We start from the raw sequence: 21,774 nt of genomic DNA on the forward strand, positions 1-21,774 counted from the left end.
AACATAGTACAGTAAATATATAGTATACTGTGAGCACTGCAAGTAATACAGTATTGAATATCTGTATATTCAGCACTTGCATAAAAATACAGTACAGTAAACCCAAAGAACAAAAAAAACTCTAAATGAAAAGACTTTACACTCAAAAATGTTAAGCAGACCAAAATCAAAGTCAATGAGAGATTCATTCTGCCTCAGCATCATGTCTTTGTGCTGGGTCCTGCCAGAGGACTTCGTCCACATCACATGCCCTTGTCCCTTGCCCAGCAAAGGAGGAAAACCCTCGGGTGTGCTGGAGACAGCCTGACTGTAACAACACCCCACTCACGTCTCACCACAGGCCTATTCTATGGCCCGTAAGAGATTTTCTGTAGTAAATGACTTTCGGTCATAGACCTTCCTCCATCAGGCAGAGAAAAATTCTTCTGTTGGTTTGAAGTAAGGGCTGTAGGTTGAAGGTAAACATTTATGAATCACTGGTTGCTGGTTTACATTGAACCACTTGCTTAGTCACAGTGAAAGCTGACATTGTCCCATAGACAGTATGTACTGCCGGCTGATGATCCTGCTGCTCACGTTCAAACACAAAATTCCAACGCGTGAATGTTAGTTTCTGTTTGAGCACTTAGGCTCAGTGAATGAATATGTGTGAATGGTGAATGCAGATGTAGTGTAAAAAGCGGTAGAGAACCTGTCCCTTACTTATAGCTTGGTCAAAGTGTGACATTGCCACCACGCTGGCCAGGGACTTGACCACAGGTTTGATCACATCATTAGAAACAAGAAAGTGTGCAGAATTATGAGTTGTTGTGTGTAAACGATGACAGCTGTGTTGTAGTTGTGTTTAACTTTTGCTGCATGTATTTACCATTTTGCAACACAAGTGCGTCACAGTGCAAAATGTGTTTTAGGCCACTGGGTTCAGAGAATGGGGTTTACTTTTTTAGGAATTGTGAAAAACTGTAATAACGTGTTTATTCAAACTTGAACTGAAATTAATCATTTATAGCCAAACACAACTCAAAATGTTCCTTTGACTTCAATTTCGGCTCAACAAGCAAATATTTGTTGTTGTTACATTTATGTTTCTGTGACTTTTAAAAATAGCACAAAATGTAAGAGCACAAATTAACAACATGACTTTAATCACAAATCCTGATTTTAGAAATCTTTTGTGTACATTAAAACAAAAACATGATGCCAGAGACTCACTGCAGAGAGTGAAAACTGTGGTCTCCCCCACACAGGGATACAGAGAGTCATACTAAATGGTGTGCAAATTCATTTGAATGGCCAGGACAACTTATATAATAAGTATTAAAAACAATTTGCAGTGTATTACACTACAACAGACAGCAAACCTGAACACCAGTATCAAAGCCACCACTACGGAGCCCCAGACGTCCCATAGAATAATATTTTTAACTTGTGCACGCAATTCATCTTATGGGACTTGAGGGGCTCCGTACGCCACAGCAGTGACAGTGGTGCTTATAGAAGCCGAAAAAAGTTCAAGCAAAAGTGGATTTCATTTCAATCAACCATTAACAACACGGGCGACTGAAATAAAATAACATTTATTTGCCCCATTTTCACATTATGTTGGTGTTGAAATGACAAGTAGGTACAAAAAGTTTTGAATCCGTGCAGTAGATGCTTCAACCGCTTCCACAACAAGTGGTTCTTTTTGCCAGCGACAGGCCCAGACTGTCTGACAACATCATGGAAAAGATCCCAACGAGGGATTTCTGGTGACCCCCTTTGTTTTCAACAGGAAGCTGAAGTCTCGGCCAAGGCAGTACTCACTGAAGTCTCATTAGAGGAGAGTTGTTGTAGGAAATGCCAGGGGAAATGAGGGAGGGGAGTTTCCTGTGTAAATAGAGGAGCTGATAGCAAGACTTTATTTTTCTCAAGTAGGCTACTGCACCAACTCTTCAGGCCTGCTGTTTCCTGATCACATCATGGTAACAATGTAAAACATTTCTGGTCTGAGCATGTGAGGCACATTAGCAGTGCGCAAAACACATTCTGCCTAAAGTAACAAACAGGGTGTTGGATCTACTTGTATGGTTTTAATGTACTCGATTCTTTTGGGATTCCAGACACAATCCTCCTCCAAACCGCTCGCCACCATTCCACACCCGGGTGGCACCCAGGCGGTGTTATAGCCGTGGTCATGCCAGGTCTTCTGAAGTGGATGGCCTTGATAATCGATCTTTTTCACTCTCCCCACGCTGACCTTAACCACAATGACGACCTTGTCAGACTCAGGGTGATTATGGGGATAGCAGCTGGCTTTCTCCACGTCTCTGCTGAGGTAGACGCCGCGGCCGAGCATCCCGTCTTTAGACTGCCGAAAACCATCAGACTCGATGGCTTCAGCATTCTTCCTGGTGGTGCCGTGGTACATGATATATTTTTACCTCTGAACTCCTGGTTCATGCTGGTGTCAGAATCACTGCAGGAAAAAGGTTTATTAGTGTCAAGACTTCAGAAGGACTCCATGTGAAGAAACTAAACATCATTGAAAATAAAAACAATCCAAGTATGAGACCAGAAAATTAAGAAAATATACAACAGGACGCTCCAGTATTTAAGGTCCATTTAAATGTTTAGTCTAGTTTAGCACAAAGACTGGACCAATGTTCACATATCTGGTGAAATGTCTAATCAATTATTTGGATGGCTTGCCATTAAATGTATGGTATTTTACTCATAGCTTAGTTTCTGCTAAAATTGGCTGCAGCTTCTTAATTAAACACAGTTCCAAAGTGTGATCGTTCAGACAAACATCCTAAATCAGGAAGCTCACAATTATCAGCCTCCACATTTTCCACGGACGGGTTTACAGCACACTTCCTATAAGACAAACTAAATTTGTCTCCTCATACTGATTATACTTTATGTAAAAATGCAGACGTTCACGTACCTCTTTCCAGTTCCCTCCAAGGCTACTGGCTTTCACTATTCACCTCACTCTTTTTACAAGGACTTTTAGGAAGAAGTGCATCTGTCTTTCACTTTCTTTCTTTTCTCTGTGACTCCTCCCCTCCCGCAGAGCCTGAAGCAGCTTTCTGACACAATTTAATTTCCAAATTCATACAGTCAGTTTCAAAGCATATATGGATCGCATTCATTTGCAGAAGCTATAGAAACATCTAAATCCAGACTAGATAGCTATGAGTTCATTAACCAAATAATCTTTAACGTGACTGCTTTTATGCTCAATCTGTCATCGATGTAAAGACGCCATGGATTCAACCTCAGCTCAGAATAAAATCTTCAGGCTAACACTGTGACTATGTGGACATTAAGCCACCTGTCAGGTTGTCAACATTTACCGTAGGCTACTTTAGGCTACTGCAGAAGCTAATCACTGTTAAATCAGTGGTTTTCACCCCTTTACTGACACAGAATAGACCGCATTTGATAAGATTTTGTCCCAGGATCACCCATCAGATAACATTCCTGCTTTTAGATGTTTTATTACAGAAAGTGTATTACACATGACCAAAGTAGTCAAATGTTTTGTCATTGTGTTACATGGAATTATAATTGAGGGGATCACCTGGAAAACCCTCAAGGACCCCTGGAGGTCCAGTTCAAACTAATCTGTTTGAACAGGAAGCTGTCACTGATCAACGAACAATAATTTTTCATGTTGATGGAACATTCCTATAATAATTTCCATGTTGGAGAGGATGTGAATATTTCTGAGTGAGGATGATTGTGGTGCAGCTGAAACGACTAAAAGGAGCTTGTAGTTTTTGAATTTTAGTTGCATTTTCAACAGTACTATTTCATTAAAATTAAATTAAATAAAAATTAGAACTACACAACCCCCACATAGACTGCCCCAGAGAAAAAGAGAAAGACGAGGTTTTGAGGGCCCCAGGCTGTGACTGTAAGGAGGGCGCAGTGATATCGAAGGCACTGCAACAGACAGTTGTGCCCCAAGCTGCGCTGGCAGCTCCACCGATTGATGGCATTGGTTTTTCTGTGATACGTTTCAAGTGCATAGTTTGTGCTAACTCGTACGTAGTGGCATAATTTGTGAATTCAAGACGTACATTCATTGATTTCATTTATAGCATTTTCCCTCCCTTTCCACACAGTTCTCACAGGTTGGTCTGATATGCTGTAGAAATAAACCCATTTTTTAAATCACGACCTCGTGTTGACTACTGTAGGGAGCTACACAGGGTCCTCCTCACCACATGGACCGCGGCCGAGGGCCACTGTCTTGACGGCAAAAGCAAAAGCAAGTTCAGCACCAAGGACCGAGAGGAGATCCCCAGGTGATCTACAGTGCACCAGTGCTGGAGGTGTGGCAATAAACAGCACACCTGCTATTGTGCAACCTACAAGGGCGTTACATGTGTTGAAAAGTTGTGGGGACAAAGGGGCTCAGAAGACATGATGATACGCAAAATTTTAATCATTAAACATTTCATTTCCTGCATTCTGGGGAAAGTTTCTGCCCTAATTTATGGTGGAAATGTTTTTATTTATTTAACATAACGCAGTGCAGCTCTCTGATATAGTTTCCCTTCATGGCATCGCCCTGGCCTCCAGCACCACTGTGAGGAGTCCTGAAGTTATCTTTGATCAGGACAAGTCGTTTAAGTCTCACATTAAGCAAATGTCAAGGACCGCCGTTTTTCACCTACGTAATATTGTGAAAATCAGGAACGTTCTGTCTAAAAATGATGCAGAAAAACTAGTCCATGCATTTCTTACTTATAGGCTGGATTACTGTAACCAGGCTGCTCAAAAAGTTCCATTAAGACTCTTCAGCTGATCCAGAATGCTGCAGCACGTCTTCTGACAGGAACCAGGAAAAGAGATCACATTTCTCCTGTTTTAGCTTCTCTGCATTGGCTTCCTGTAAAATCCAGAATATAATTTAAAATCTTTGAATTTTTAGATTATGAAATGTTTTTGTCTCTTAGACAGCTGTGGAATGAAGCAATTTCATTCAAACTCTTTTTTCCTTTTTTGCAAATGCAATACAAAACTTTAATAAACAAGACAAATAAACCTCCAAAGCTTATTGTCATTTCAAGGATGACTGCTTGTTCAACCACACATACAGAGTTTGTCTGGCTGCTCAGGTCAAACAATCTCTTTTATCTTTACTACAATGTTCATCCTTTAAATAAAACATCACACCAGACAGGAGTCATGAATTATTAATACATTTAATGGAGGAGTGTTGGTCAGTAGTTTCCTGTTGGTCAGTGCTGTGTGTAGTTGTTGTTATGTCAGTAGAGTCTGAGTGCAGTGCAGTCTGTCTCCCGGCGTCTCGCTGGCCACAGCAGCTTGTCTCTGGACCGTCTGCTGGGCTTCCCTGGACCAGGTGTCGGCCTCTGCTCACCTGCAGACAGTTTTGTTTAGTTGTGACTGATTTCCAAACAAAATACAAATTCATACGATCAAACGGAAGCAACCAATATGCCTCACAGTATAACAGGTATGACTGAGATGCACAGTAACATGGAGGATTATCATTCATTATATTAAGACACAAAACCAAACAGCTCCTACAAGATGTAATTCTACGAGTAGGTCATATATAATCCTCTAACAGTATATGCTAATTGTGATATTGCACTTATTCTAGAAAATATTTTGCTTAAGTGTTTATGGATCAAATGATCAGATGAGAGTGTGTTTACTTTATCACAAACTCTATCAACAGATATTCATTCATTATTCTGATACTCTGTTTAAATGAAAAGGTGCAGTTCCTCACTGTGACCACAGGAGGGCAGTAAACTATCATTATTGTGTTTTTTAATTTTCTTCCCACTTCCAAAAAGGAAATAAAAGTGGCTGAAACACTCACAACACAACACTCATTCTGTGCTGCTTTCAGATCTGTTTCTCCTGCAGATCAACTTTTCTCATGTAATATCATCCCAACACATATGTAGGCAGGATTTAGTCTTCCCTCCTCTTTTGTCATGTTCAAATGGAAACAGAAAACAAAAAGAAACTGTGTCAAGAAGTTGTTAAAGTTCACATTTTATAATCAGTAGCTTGTTTTAATCCGTGGTGGGGACATGTCCTCAGCATCCCCAGCACATATGGCGACCTGGAGTAGTAGTTGTCCGACTCCTGACAACATACTTTGATTATCCTTTAACAGAGACTCCAGTCTGAAGCGTCACTTCACTGATGAACCGCAGAGCTGCAAAGTTACATTAGGCTTCATGATCAAAGAAGGTTTTCATATAATTTCCACACTTGTGTTCATTTTTCTCTTTTTCTCTTTTCTCAGCTGTGAGTCTGCTGCGGGCGAAACACACATGAGACCGCCGATGTCAGTAACCTCCAATAAGGGGGTGTGTCAACCAGTAAAAGACTTCTGTGAAGGCTGCTCTCATGTATCCTTGCTCGTGGCTCCTGGCACGTCAGAGATCCCTCCTCGCTCCTCAGAGCACAAATCATGATGAAGCAGCCTAATAAAATATTGAATACAACTTTTCCAAAATCTCAAGCTGTCTCCAGGCCTGCTATTTCCTGATCAAATCATGGTAACAAGGCTTGGTAAAATCATACAGCTCCCGGTATTCAGCAGCTTCCACCAGTTGTCCTTCACTATTGTGATCCAATTGGAAAAAAACACAAAGGATTTCGGGCACTTCAGCATTCAGAGCGCTCCTGCAAAAATGCGAGGTGCTCCAAGCATCTACAGCGTGAAGCGTGTAGGGCACAAAACCACCTCCTGTCTAAATTAAAGAACAGGCTTTTTTGTGTTGTTTTACAGTTTTAATGTACTTGACTCGATCTGGATCCCAGACACCGGCCGAGCATCCCGTCTGCAGACTGCCGAAAACCTTTAGACTTGATGGTTTTAGCAGCCTTCCTGGTGGTGCCGTGGTACATTATATATGTTTGACCTCTGTACCCCTGGTTCACGTTGGTGTCAGTATCACTGTAGGACAAGTAGACTTCAGAAGGACCCCATGTGAAGAAACTAGCCATGTGCAAATAAAACAATTCAGGAATGAGACCAGAAAAATAAGAAATTATACAACAAAACGCTCCAGTATTTAAGGTCCATTTAAAGTTCTTGATGTTTATCCTAGCTTAGCACCAGATTTGGGTTTTAGAGAACTGCGAGAGGAGAGTTTGGGCGATCTTAAGGCTAATTTATACTTCTGCGTCAAATCGACGGCATAGGTGACGGCGTAGGCTACGGGGCTACGCAGAGGCTACGCCGTTGCCTGACGTGCACCTTCTTCAAAATGTAACAACACGTCGAGTCGACGCGGACCGTAAGCTCTGTGATTGGTCGGCTGGGTAGCCTCGCAATGCCTCCAAGCCGACCGGAAGTACCCCGTGCTTTGAAGTAACATTTACTAGCGGAACTAGTCGCAACCCGAGCGAAATGACTCATTTCAGAATGTGATCCACTTGGTCGATAAAATTTGAAAAGGCTACACCAGCCGCACGTTTACAATTTTACCCCCATTTACGTTAGCAGAGCACTAAACCAGAAGTTAGCCTGCTCGGCCGGCAAACGTCAACACAGTGGACGCCATAGCGCTACTGCCGACTAGCGTTTGGGGGTGTAATTGCAGAATGACGGACACACCAACGCACAAGTATAAATGCATGGCTACGCAGACCCTACGCAGGTGTATAAATCGGCCTTTATATATGTGTTGGTGATTGGATTTGCAGGTGTGTGTGTAATGAGACGCAGGTGGTTAATCAGTGAGGGGAAAGAAGGAAGGAGTGGTCCTTTTCCTGAACCTCAGTTTACATAACACCATTAAAAAAGAAGCTGTGCGCGTTTACGCCCGAGGTACAGCAGCGTAACGTCTGATCATGAAAGTAATTCATTAAAGCACAAACACATATTGCCTATGGAAATCTGTTTACCCATGGTCCATCAGGGGAGCTACCGTCTTGTTAAGAGGAGCCGAGCTCCCCCGTAGTGTCCACCCTGCCCACAGTCTCAACCATCGGATTCCAGCAACAGGAAATAACGTTACTCTTTTAATCATGGATTTGTTTTTCTCGTGCTGAGATTGTAACAGGTACAATATTACCATTTATTGTTTAGTAATGTGTTACAGCAAAAAGCAATACATCACGGTAATTCCATTACTTTTGTAACACGTTACTCCAGAAATGGAGCGGCCACACGTGAGAGAAGACAACAAACGCCGGGAGCTGCTGTGCCATTCATCATAAACTTTGGCTTTAAAACTTCATTTTATGAGTTTTATGAGTCTGTGGTGGCCAGTGCTATCCTGTTTGCTGTTGCATGCTGGGGCAGCAGGCTGAGGGTAGCGGACGCTAACAGATTCAACAAACTGATCCGCAAGGCCAGTGACGTTGTGGAGGTGGAGCTGGAGTCTCTGTCGGTGGTGTCAGAGAGGAGGATTATGTCCAGACTACATGTCATCTTGGACATTGTCTCCCACACACTCCATGACGTGCTGCTCAAACACAGGAGGACTTTCAGTACAAAACTTATTCCCCCATAATTAGTTAGTTATTCAACTGGACATTATTATCTGTTTTTGTGCAATGGTATCTGTCAATAATTAATGTGCAATACTATGCTGCAGTTCTGCTTTATTCAACCTGCTGTTCTCCATTGCAATTCTTTCATAATGTAAATATTGTACATAACCATACCCCTTTATATTTTTCTTTACATTTTATTTTTATACCCTTGTATTTATGTATTTCTTTATCAACCTTCTTTCTATTATTACTGTTGCAACATTAACACAAGAATTTCCCCTCGGGGATCAATAAAGTATTTCTGATTCATACAAGGCCCAAGAAAAGAAGCGCAGAACGCAAAATAGGTTAGGAACCTGAGCATGTTCCATGGCCATCTAACGTTGGCTTGCTTCTTGCTTTAGCTACGACTCAGACTGTCGTTTGTTATGAAAAGATGAATGAGCGTTTGTTTACTTGCCAAACTTGTGGTTAACGTAATCACTTACGTCCCGCTGGCTGCCATCACGTTAATTATTACCGTTGGCTGCAAACAGGTTACAGGTTCATTGTTGATTTATTTAGTTATAATGTTACACTGGGTTTGAGAGTCTGGTGTGTGTGTGTTTATAAACTGTCATTAGTTGTAGAGGCATTGTACATTAGGCTACATGGTTGTGCTCTGTGAAAAACAGGTTACAGGTTTATTGTTGATCATGTAACACCACAGTTTTATTAACTTAACATTTCACTGGGTTTGAGAGTCAGCGGGTTGTGTTGACTTACAGTAGGCTAGTTGATAAGCTGTCATTAATTGCATTGCACATTACATGGTTGCGCTCTGTAAGTGAAAAACAGGTTACAGTTACAGAATCCCTTACAGCGAAGCAGTTTTATAAGCAGCCTGGATTGAACGCAGCAGGTGAAACATTCATCATAACCACGAGTGACTTGAGACTTAACTTGGACTCTTGCTCAGAGACTTGTGAGCATCTCTACGGTACTCCCAACACTGCTTAGCACTAAGATTGGACAAATGGTGAAATGACTAAACAATTATTTGGATGGATTGCCATTACGTGTATAGTAATGTTTTACTAACAGCTTAGTTTCTGAAAAAAATCGCAGCTTGACTGCAGTTTCTTAATGAGATTAAACACAGTTCCAAAGTGTGATCGTTCAGACAAACATCATAAATCAGGAAGCTCAAAGTTGAGTCGGCCTCAACATTTTCCACAGACGGGTTTACAGCACACTTCCTATCAGACAAACTACATTCGTCTCCTCATACTGATAATATTTTATGGGAAAATGCATACTGTGTGTGTGTTCACGTACCTCTTTCCAGCTCCTTCCAAGACAGCAGGCTGTCACTGTTCACCTCGCACCTCGGACTTTTGGGAAGAAATTCCAAAACAGTACATCTATCTTTCACTTTCTCTCTTTACCAGGATACCGGTTTGGCAACTGGGAATTCCCGTCTGCATCTCATCCTTAATTAGTGTTACCCAAAGTTTAGTAAGTGCATCGAATACCACCAAAAATATCTTCCACATGTTGAACAACCTGCTTATGTAATACGATGGATTTTGGATGTGCGGAGCCGGGGCAGAGGCCTGCAGTATCTCATGGATTTGGAGGGTTATGGCCCTGAGATTCCTCTGTCCGTCATCTTAGACCCAGAGGGAGTCAGAGTTTCATCTTACCCATCTGGATAAGCCTGGTGGCCAGCAGGCTGCCATGTGGTGGTTTACTGTCATGATTGGCTGCGCCGCCCTCAGACTGAAGTGTTTTGCCCTGTTTTCCCCTTCCTTGAAACACGCACATAGACACACACCAGTGGATGGACACTAACCAAATGTTTGCCCAAGGTCACCACAACATGAGGACAAGAAGAGATCAGCTGCACTGTGTAAAAACATTTTTTCAGAGGTTCCGATAAAATGTTATCTCTGTTACCTTGACATGTTAAAGTTGCAGTGAAGACTGTTCAAAGTGAGTCCTGTGAATCCAGAGTTAAGGGAGATAGAAAGGCGGATACATCCCATACTAAAAATATACTCATCAAACTTTCAACAAACCACTCAGCAGCTCAGGTTGAATGTGACCCATTATTTATTTTATTACAATGACACAGTAACAAAATGTCATTTACTTTTTATCCAAATATATAAAAATACATTTGAACATACAAAATAAATAGTTCAGCCCATGTATCCATAGGGACCACATCCATAGTAGGGTTGGACTGGGCGTGGGTTGATGGTATCAATGATCTGGATTTGACAGGGATCCCAGACGCAATCCTCCTCCAAACCGCTCTTCACCATGCCACACCCGGGTGGCACCCAGGCGGTGTCATAGCCATAGGCATGCCAGGTCTTCTGACGTGGATGGCCCTTAAAATTGATGGCGATCACTTGCCCCACGTTGACCAGAACCCTGATGACGACCTTGTCACACTCGGGGTGACCAATGGGATAGCGACGAGCTTTCTCTACGTCTCTGCTGAGGTAGACGCCGCGGCCGAGCATCCCGTCTTCAGACTGCTGAAAACCTGTAGCCAGGATGGACTGAGCGTTCTGCCTGGTGGTGCCGTGGTACATGATGTACTTATTACCACTAACTGGCTCAGAGAGGCCCAGTCGATTTACCCCATAGGGCAGACTAAAGTCATCTTCAGCCCACTGGTACTGCATGCTGGTGTCAGTCTCACTGTAGGAAAGAGGATTGTCAGTGTAAAGATTTCAGAGGGATTCCCTGTGAAGAAACTAAACAGCGTTGCACACAAGACAAAACACGCTAATGGCTCTGCGAGGCTTTACTTAGTGGGCATTCATAACGAAAACAGGATGTGTGTGTGGGGGCATGTTGCATCAAGTACTGGTGAGACATGAAATACTATCCAGAAAGTCCAGTTTAAGTTATAAATCAAGGCTCATCAGATGCAAAAATACTGCACAGAGGTTCAGATATTTTGTTGTGATAAAGTAAACACTAAAAATACTTGCTAATCTCCCCCAAATGGAGATTTTAGATGGTTGTACTTTACCACACATCCTCTGTTGCAGACTGAAAACTCATCTGTTCAGACTGCATCTTGCCCTGTCTCGATTTATTATAGTTTTGTTATTGTTTATATTATTAATGTGTTTCTATATGTAGCATTTAAAGCAGATCAGCTTATTGATTTGAGTTGATGCAGGATTATTGCCCAATTTCCGGGTTGCAGACGCATACTGTAGTTGAATGCTTATTATAAATCACTTTGGATAAAGTGTCAGCTTAATAAATGCAATGACTGTAATGCAGTGATAACATATTGAGGTTAGCTTTAAACAAAAATGCAGGTGTTTCTTTCAATTGTTCAGAAAGTTACAATCAGGTGAAAGGGAGACTTTTATATATAAAACCCAACACCACTACTTTACCATCTGCACAGCACACTATATTCTTTGTCTTTAGACCCTGGATCCAGATAAGGAAAAACTCCCCCACATACTCCTTTAACCGCCTGTAGCTCTCAAAGACCTCGCAGAGGGTTTTTACTGAAACACTATCTAAACTTTGCTGTGCGTATTTTTGTAAAATGTTCTGTTAAATGGATCACTTCACATTTTTGCAACCCCGACCCCATCAAAATGATGTTTTTTATCATCCATGACAGTGTGTGGCACAATTTCTTTAGATTCTGAGAAAATCGCTGTGGTTTGAAAGTGTCCCACCATGACACATCTGCTTTTATCAGTCAGGGTCAGCATTTTCCACTGAAGGTTTAAGAGCACATTTTCCATCAAACTAACTAACTTCATCTCCTCGTACATGCAGTATTGACAATAATTATTGTAAAAATGGATACTTTTAAACGAAAAAAATCAAGTGTGTGTTCACCTACCTCTCCTCCTCTCTCTCGTCCTCCAAGAATGCAGGCTGTGAGTTCACTCTGCTTTTTATAAGGGAGGAAGTTTAAAAAATGTGCGGTCAAGCTTTAGTTTCGTTTCCCCGTTGGCACTGTTTTATGACTTTTTTCAAAAAGGATGTTTGTATTTGCTGTTTCTTGTCCTGCCAGCCAGCGTAGGGATCAGTGATGTCTTTGTCAGATGTAAGTGTGGAAGTTATGGGGCTTTACTCCCCTCTCTTACTATGCCACAGATATTTTTACCACAAGAAAGAAGAACAGATTTATTCAGAGTCTCATGTACAGTGGCAGATCGCTCCACACAGATCTCATGTTTTTCTCCATCGTTTCTTCAGAGGAAGCTTGAGGGACATTTAAGTCACAATGTCCATGTACATCATGATTTATTGGTTAAGTCTGTTTGCATTGCACTCAGCTGCATTTTGTCTTAAGAGATACCCCAAGTTTTCCACGACAACCGAGTGTAAAACATTCTTTGGTTGAAGTTTTGGCCGTCCCTGCAGGTGAGGTCATTCAGACAGCCAAAAACACTTTTGTCTCCTAATGCTTGATGCTTACGTTTGAATCCAGTTTACTTAAAAGTTAAAAGTGTCTCATACAAAATTCCTCCTTATTTTCAAATTGTGTGTGGACTCTTTGCCAGGACTGCACATTTTTCTGAGTGTAATGTCAGGGCTGTGACTCATCCCCAAACAAACACGCTCTGAGCTATGAGCATGAAACGAACAACTGATCTTTGGCGGTTTTCACTTTCGCGCCAAGATGTTCTGCTCTATAATCAGAGTGTGACTTTCTAAACAAAAATCAAGGGTCATGCTCTGATTTTGTTTCTTCAAGTTCCAGTGTGTAATATTTAGGAGGACCTATTGACAGAAATGGAATATAATAATATATATATATTAATATAAATATGTTTTCAGTGATGTATAAAGACCTCACATGATGATGTTTTTATTACCTTAGAATGAGACATTTCTATCCGCATACACTGCGGGTCCTACATGGAAGAGCTGCCATGTTTCTACAGGAGCCCAAAGAGAGAAACCACCGTAGCTTCTCCTGAGTTCTTTACACATCTACTTTGTCATACCGAATAGCAATTCAAAATGTACATCAATTATTTAAAAAAAGAAAGGATAACATTTTCAGCAACTCAGAAAATGAAGTGACAACAACAACGACGTTGAAAATAAATTGTAACCCCAGAAAACACTGATTATTCACTCATTGCACAAAGGGTCTGAGGAAGTAGACAAGAAAACTGTTTGCAGGTCGACACAGCAAAGCTCCAGGCTGTGACTGTGAGGAGATCCAGGAGGGAGCAGTGATCTGAGAGCCCCGCCAAAACAAAATCCTGTCATCCTGCAAAAAAAAGGAGCTGGTCACCCAGCAAATGGAAAAGCAAATTCTGCCATCTGCTGGTTCCCTGGCGGATCATATCAGGCATATTGGAGAACACAAACCTCGTGCAAACCTGTTTTTACCATCTAAGAATGGATTACCGCAACAGCCTTTTTACTGGCTTTGCCCAAAAGACCCAATAAATATATCTGCCAGGCTTTTAACCAGAGCAAAGAAACGCAATCACATCAATCCTGTTTTAGCTTCATGAAACTGGCTCACAGTATGTTTTAAAATAGACTTTAAAATTTATTGATTATATATTGATTACTTTTAAGCCTTTTAGTCCCGTTGGCACATACCTTGAGATGCTGGGGCGGAGGTCTGTTGTCGGTTCCAGAGGCCCGACTTAAAGCTCACAGTGGTTTGCTGAATTTTAATCTACTGGCAGAATGTGTTTATATTATTCATTCGTAGTTTTAGCATTTGGATTTATTTATATTCTTCTTGGGAATTCATTAATTGGATAACCCAGAATATGATCATGGACGGAATTATCAGCCTCACGTGTAGCTGAATGGAAATGACCATAAATGATGTAAAAAGTAAAAATAACAGATTATGAAAACAAACTAAAGGAAAATTGAACTGTCCAATCAATAGCCAGCAGTGGCCTTATTACGCGTCTAGGAGCTCATTTCAAGACAAAACACAAAATAAAAAAAGAAGTAAGGATTTAATCTGGTTTGTGTTAATTATTTACAGCACAACATAGAAATAACCCAAACAGTTCATTGATTAAAAACTGACATTTTTGATCAACAGAGAAAACATTTTTGTTTCTGTGACCTTTAAAAGGACGAGCACAAATTCACACCATGATGACCTAATTTTAGAAAACATCTGTGTACAATAAAACAAAAACAGTAATTTAATGCTGCGATCTATACCTTCATTTAATGCTGGTTAGAATATTATAACATAAATGATGACAGAGAATCACTGCAGAGAGTGAAAGCTGTGGTCTTCCTCACACAGGGACACAGAGAGGTCAGTCTATATACTGACTTTTTGTATTAATTTGAAGGGCCAGAATAACTTTTACAAGAGTTTTAAACATTTTACACCACAGCAGACAGCAAACACCAATATACTGCAGCAGCTACAGTGGTTCTTAAAATGTTTCTGTCACTCCCCCCGTTAGAAGCCGAAAAACGTTCAAGCCCCCCGACTCCAGTAAAAGTGGATTTAATTTTTATAAATCATTAACAATAAAGTAAAACATTCAATTTAGCAAAACAGCCTTGTTTTTGTTTATGCCACAACATGAATCACATTCATGCAGCTTAGTCAAGAACAGGAACTAAACTGAAGAAGATGAAGAGGCAGAGGCAGAGCGTGGAAGAGAGAGCGACGTGACCCAACGACAAGTTCATCATAGTCTCTAATAATGCAGCGCAGCGAGGATACAGACGTTTCAGAGCGGAGACGAGCGTCTCTCTGTCTCTGTTAGTATGAAGGACACTTTCAGTATTTTTAAACCTGGGCCCTATTTTCACAAGTGACAACATCCTTGTATTATCCTTTAACAGAGACTCCAGTCTGAACTCATAAACCACAGAGCTGCAGAGTAACATTAGGCTTCATGATCAGAAAGCAGGTGAAACACAGCTAAGGCCGCCAATGTTAGTAACTGATATCCAATACGGAGGTGTGTCCGCCAGTAAAAGACTTCCGTGAAGGCACTCCTCACTCGTGGACAAATCATGATTAAATTATAAATATATAACTTTTCCAAAATCTCAATTAGGCCAGCTGTTTCCTGATCAAGTCATAGTAACAATGTAAAATCGTACACTATTGTCATCTGACTGGGAAAAACACAAATGATGTCGGGCACCTAAAATGCCCAAAACACTTACAGCTAAATTAAACAACAGGCGTCTGGTTGTTGTTTTATGGTTTTAATGTACTTGATTCTTTTGGGATCCCAGACACAATCCTTGTCACCGCTCTTCCCCAATCCACACCTGGGTGGCACCCAGGCGGTGTCATAGCCTTCGTCATGCCAGGTCTTCTGAAGCGGATGGCCATGATAATCGATCCTTTTCACTTTCCCCACATGAACCTCAACCATGACGACGACCTTGTCAGACTCAGGGTGACCAATGGGATAGCGGCTAGCTTTCTTCAGGTCTCGGCTGAGATAGACGCCGCGGCCGAGCATCCCGTCTCCAGACTGTTGAAAACCTTTGGACTTGATGACTTCAGCGCCCGTTCTGGTGGTCCCATGGTACATGATATATTTTTGACCTCTGTAGCCCTGGTTCATGCTGGTGTCAGTAGCACTGCAGGAAAAAGCAGTATTAGTGTAAAGACGTCAGAAGGACTCCATGTGAAGAGACTAAACATCACTGCAAATAAAATAATCCAGGAATGAGACTACACAATTAAGAAACTATACAACAAGATGCTTCAGTATTTAAGGTCCATTTAAAGTTCTGGATGTTTAGCCGAGTTTAGCACAAAGACTGGACAAATGTATGTTTACTCATCTGGTGAAACGTCTATAGGGTAATCCTCTGACTTTCAGCACCACCATCAGGTCAAAAATGTAGTTTGTTTTCCTGTTTGAATTTCCCCAAAGCACAGCTGTGTCTAAGTACAGCCTCACAGCCTCACAGAGCTGCTTGCTGTGGGCTCTTCCTAATCTAAGGTAAAATATCCAAGTGAGGTGAAGTGGAAACTTTTAACTATCCAGTCAAGTCAAGTAAATGTACTTTATGCCGCCCATAATCACAAATCATTTGCCTCAGGGGCAGGGACGTGCACAGGGGGGTTGCTCTGGTTGCCCGGGCAACTGCCCGTTTGCCTTTCCTGACTCAAGTCGCCCTTCCGAGAAAAAAAAATAAAATAAAAAAAATAATCGCGATCGCAAAGCCTCATTCACTTCCATTCGGGCACCGAAAGTGAAAGTCAGTAGGGGAAGAGCAAACTCTGTTTAAGTGGCTGCACTGCTGCAGCGCTGCCTGCACGTCAGTCGATTCTGTTCCCTACCGGAATTCCTGTTTCCTTCCTTTATGCAATCATACTACAACAAATCATGCGTAGTTTTGCCCAGTTACCATACGTGATACGTACCAACAGAAGTGAATACGAGCTAGAAGCGCAACTGAATGTACGGGAAGCCAAAAGGTTAAAAAAGGATTGTATTTTTTTCCGAAATCTAAGCGTTTTTTTATTTAATTTTATTAGAAGCGAGTTTTCCCCATCTGTCAATTCAATCTAGATTATTTATTTTCAAAAAAAAAAAAAAAGGAAAAATAATAAAAATAATAATGTTTAAAAAAAACGATAAACAATAATATAAGGAACTCTTTTTTCATGACTCGAGTCATGTTTTTCTGTTTTGTTATTAATAGTAGTTTAGGTTATTGAGTGCTGTATTTAAGTGTTTTTACTTTTTGTATATTTTTTAATAAAAAAATGTTTTTTTTCTCAGTCCTTCATATAGCCCATGTTTTTTTTGTTTTTTTTTTTTTTTTGGGGGGGGGGGGGGCTTTTTTCAGGTCAGAGCAACTGCTCTTCAAAATTCCTGTGCACGTCCCTGCTCAGGGGGCTTTACAGACACTCTCTATCCTCAGAACCTCGATTCAGAAAAGAAAAATCTTCCAAAAAACTCCTTTAACTGGAAAATTAAATGAAACCGTCCATGTTTTTATTATAAAACTATCCCATGTCAGTAAATAAATTGTGTTTTTCTGCTGTGCATATATTTACAGCAGGTTCTGTTAAATGGATTGCTTCACAGTTTTCCAACAGTCACAGTTTGCTCTTTGTCCTTTTCTGACTCCCCAGACCTGCCTCTACCTCTCCAGCACCAGATGCCCTCGGGCTTTCCCTTCTTTCTCTATCACCTGACTACAACACCTGTTCTCAGTCCTAATCAGCCCCGTAGTTACCTGGGCCTACTCCAGTCACTTCTCTTTCCCATGGTTGGGTCACCCTGTTTGTTACGTTCCTGGTTGGTCACTGGCTTGCTGGCTTTCTATTATCTTGACTTATAACCACCTGTCTACCTGTTGCCTGTTTGTTGCCAGCGAGCCTTTATCTACATGTCTGGCAGAGGCTCATTAGTGCCATCAGACTCCACAACACAAAACCACCCACAATCTCCCACCTTTGCTGATAACTCCATTTTGATTTGGACATAATGTGTGTATTTTATGTTTTTCATCCTGATTCTACTTATTTTAACTGCACTACATTCCCCAGTGCTGCCGTGCCAATTTGAATTTCCCCATATGGGAACATCTTATCTTTTCTTATGTAACTGAAGATTATCTACCTGTTCTGTTTGCATTTGGGTCCAACCCAGTTGCCTCAGCAAACCCAACTCTTGGCAATTACCTCATCAAAATTGCTGCAGCTTCTCAGTGAGATTAAACACGGGTCCAAAGTGTGATTGTTGAAACACCATGAATCAGGATTTTCCACAGACAGTTTAAGAGCACACTTCCTATCAGACAAACTGAATTAATCTCCTCATATTGATAATATTTTATGTAAAAATGCAGACTGTGTGTTCACGTACCTCTTTCCAGTTCTCTCCAAGACTGCTGGCTGTCAATGTTCACTTTGGACTTTTGGTAAGAAATTCCACAGCAGTGCATCTATCTTTCACTTTCTGTCTTTCTTTACAAGGATACTGGTTTGGCAACTGGGAATTCCTGTCACTGCACTAAATTTAAACCTGCATCCTGTTTCCTCTAAATGTTGCCGGTGTGACTTTGAGTCGTGCTGACTTTGCACTCGCCTCCTCCATATGTTTTTGATTCTTACTAGATTTGTCTCTCTGTAGACAGTTTGCATCTTGTGGTACTTTTGCAACTCTTTGTGCCAGTGTGTGTCTTTTTGTGTTGGTCACATACACATTCATACACAGAACAATGTCTGGTGAAATTTGTTCTCTGCATTCCAAATAATAGGTAATAAACTATTAGAACAACAACACCACAACTTCAAAGGCTTTGTTAAAATCATTTTAGACTCCACAGAGAGCAAGATATAAAAGCAAATTGTAATTTATACAGAAAACGTGGACGACATTAAAATGGACACCAAAACAAGCTGAACGCTGCAACGCCATGCAGTCCAACATTTTTTTCTGGAGGGACAATCCAGGCATAATATTCTGGTTTTTGACAAGATACAGGAGTAACAAGGAGAGACCTGGGCCGAAATGGAGGAGACAGTAAAGAAAGTGCTGGCGGAAAAGTTACAACTGCAGCGGGAGGTTTGAAGCAGAGAGCCCACCCCACGGGCAAACCTGGAGGAGAACGAGGCCAACAGTGGTGAAAAGAGCCTGAAAGGATCCAAAATATTCAAAAACAAGGATTTCACTGATGTTGTCAGAATAAAAAGGAAGAAACTGATGCTGGATCTGACAGCAGCGAAAGAAAGGGCGTATTTTGCCTGTCAATGTCATGAAAAACAGATCATCTGTCCCCAGTCCAGAACATCAAAACATGTCATCTCCAACTTGAATTGGTAACTTCATTGTGACACTAATCACAAATGAAACAATTACTGGAGCAAGTCAGTTACTGCAAAGGATTTTTCATCACAATAAATAATAAATCTGGAGCTGGACACCTTCCAATACACCGAACATCACTCACAGGAAAAGGAAAAATGATGCTGATCCTGAAAACAACTTCTTCCTCAACAGCAACTGTTGAACAGTTTAATAGCTCAATCAAGACTGAAAACCATTAATTAATTAAAACAGCAGAAGCTTGTATGCCAATTTACAAAAACAAGTCATGTCATGTTCGTCTGTGAGGACTTTGAGCATCTATTTGTTTAATCCGAATAAGCACAAAATGACTTTATCAATACAGTGTACAGTCTCGGCCTTTATCGAGTTGGATTACTTCCTGTTGTGCAAAATGAATCAATAAAATATGATCATGGTGTTGTCAGAGGAAAAACCCCCTAGACTGGGTCAGAGGATTCATGGGCCTCCACTCTCACACTCAATTCTCTTATGTATGTGTATACAACTCTACACCACTTCTAAAGAAATATGAACACCTCCTAAAGAAATAAACTGAAATGCGGCATCAGAAATAAACATCATAATAATATTAGCAGAACTGTTTGTGCATGAAACCGTCACACAGTTGGTCAACATTAACACATCACATGCTGACCTTCAGAGTTGCAGCCTCCTCGCAAGGGCCCCTGTGTGTTCTTCTTCCCTTATCTGTTCGTCCTTACCCGGGCCTTCTATGTTTATAAATCTTAGTTCACTCCTATAGAGTTTGACTCCAGGTGTTATCAACTTTATGTGAAAATTCAATAAGGCCTCATTGTCTCTCGTTTTGGATGTCTAATTAATTTTGAATCATGGTCGTCGGCCTAACTTCCCCTCCGGCCTTGCTGGCTGTGTGTGTGTGTGTTTGTGTGTGTGTGTTGAAGTCTGTGTCTGCCTACAAAATATGAAGGTGGCATCATGAGAGTGTAATAGGGCTGAGTGAGTGAACTGTACCTCAAAGGTCAGTGTATCTTTCAAAAAAGACTTTAAACATTATTCTCATAAACATGCTAATCATATCCTAATCAGGCTAGGCATATATCTTTAAAATAAAAATATTCAACAGTGTCATTTGAGTTATTACGCTAAATGATGTAACTCATATCAAAGCCGACGCTCAGGAATGATCAGCCTCACATCTGACTAAATGGAAATGGTGATAAATTATGTACAAAGTGTTTCTTGATGACAGACTCTGCTGCTCTCTGACTTTAATTGTCTCCATAGTAAAAAGTTATTGGGGGAAAATAACAGATTCTTCACTAGATGGTGAATCAGAAAACAAATCAAATATAATCTACTATCTGTCTTAACTCTGCTATAAAACTCCAGTGAGGCCATGATGTTTTAGGTCAGTCCGATCAGCTGCAGCATCCGATCAATAACCAGTGGGGGCCTTAAGACATTAGGGGCCTGTTTCAAGAGCTAATGTGGGGCCCTACCCCCCCCCCCACAAAAAAAATTGTGAGAATTTAAGTAGGTTTGCCTTAATATTGGTATTTATTTAGACTTCAACTTAAATGCATTATTTTCACTTTCAGAATCATTGACAGATCAACATATAATAACCCAAACAATTCCCTTACAAAAATTAAACAATCATTAATTAAATAATAATTAAAAACATTTTTGCTTAACAAAGTAATCTTTTTGTTGTTGCATTTTTACTTCTGTGATCTTCCAAGGGGCATTGGGGAGTTTTCAGCAGCCACTAGCGGTGCGGTTCTAAAATTGCAACCAGGCGTGTTCTCGTACGCGTGCTCGCTTGAACTTGTGATAATCCGAAACACAACCGCTTTCATACGGAAATCCGGCAATAAACACGGAAACACCGGCATGCAGGCTGTGGCTTTTCTCCACACATGTTCAGGCTCTGTTACTTTCCCCACTCAGAGGCAGATCAACACCGGCTCCGTACTTTTCATTCAGCGCAGCGAGCCGCATATTGGCTCAGTACTGCCAGAAAAATAGTGACAGCGGCTATAGAGAGACAGGGAGACAGCTTCACACAACATGCTGGAAACTCAGGTAAACTCCTACTGCAACGTTACAGTAATATTTTTATCAGCTTGAGGTTGAACTGGATACATAACTTTACAATTACAGCATTTAGCCGACGTGCTACTTCGGCGTTAGCTCGCCTGTCTGCTTTTCAGTAACTAACTTTACTATCTGTATATCTTTCACCGGAGGCTCAGCAATGGGAGCACGGCCAAATGTACTGGATGATAACGAAACGGTTAGTGAGCTAGAATGATTATTATAATGAGATCGTTGTCACAGTTTATAACAGTTAGACCGCAGTAAGTAACTTCACTGTGTCGGTGGATGGGTCTTCCTCTGTTTTGTTGCAGTGGCAGTGTATTATGTAGGTCATATCAGTTACAGCGACTGAGACGGTGGAGAAGCAGTGTATGTATTCACTTTTTAACAAAATAAAAACAAAGCA

General features: G+C 41.0%; 2 long non-coding RNA genes across 2 annotated transcripts; both read right to left on the reverse strand.

Moving 5' to 3' along the window:
* Nucleotides 1-2,422: 2,422 nt before the first annotated feature.
* LOC119884390 lies at nucleotides 2,423-4,524 on the reverse strand. Its single transcript, XR_005440991.1, has 2 exons — nucleotides 2,930-4,524; nucleotides 2,423-2,458 (listed from the first exon to the last, which is right to left on the reverse strand). It is a non-coding gene; the product is annotated as an uncharacterized LOC119884390 (long non-coding RNA).
* Nucleotides 4,525-4,837: 313 nt separating this feature from the next.
* On the reverse strand, nucleotides 4,838-10,194 carry LOC119884389. Its single transcript, XR_005440990.1, has 3 exons — nucleotides 9,805-10,194; nucleotides 5,200-5,377; nucleotides 4,838-4,885 (listed from the first exon to the last, which is right to left on the reverse strand). It is a non-coding gene; the product is annotated as an uncharacterized LOC119884389 (long non-coding RNA).
* Between the last annotated feature and the right edge of the window lie 11,580 nt (nucleotides 10,195-21,774).

The sequence above is a fragment of the Micropterus salmoides genome, unplaced genomic scaffold (genome assembly GCF_014851395.1).
Source record: "Micropterus salmoides isolate LMB-PRFRI ecotype aquatic unplaced genomic scaffold, ASM1485139v1 Ms_hic_scaffold_3412, whole genome shotgun sequence".
Lineage (NCBI taxonomy): Eukaryota > Metazoa > Chordata > Actinopteri > Centrarchiformes > Centrarchidae > Micropterus > Micropterus salmoides.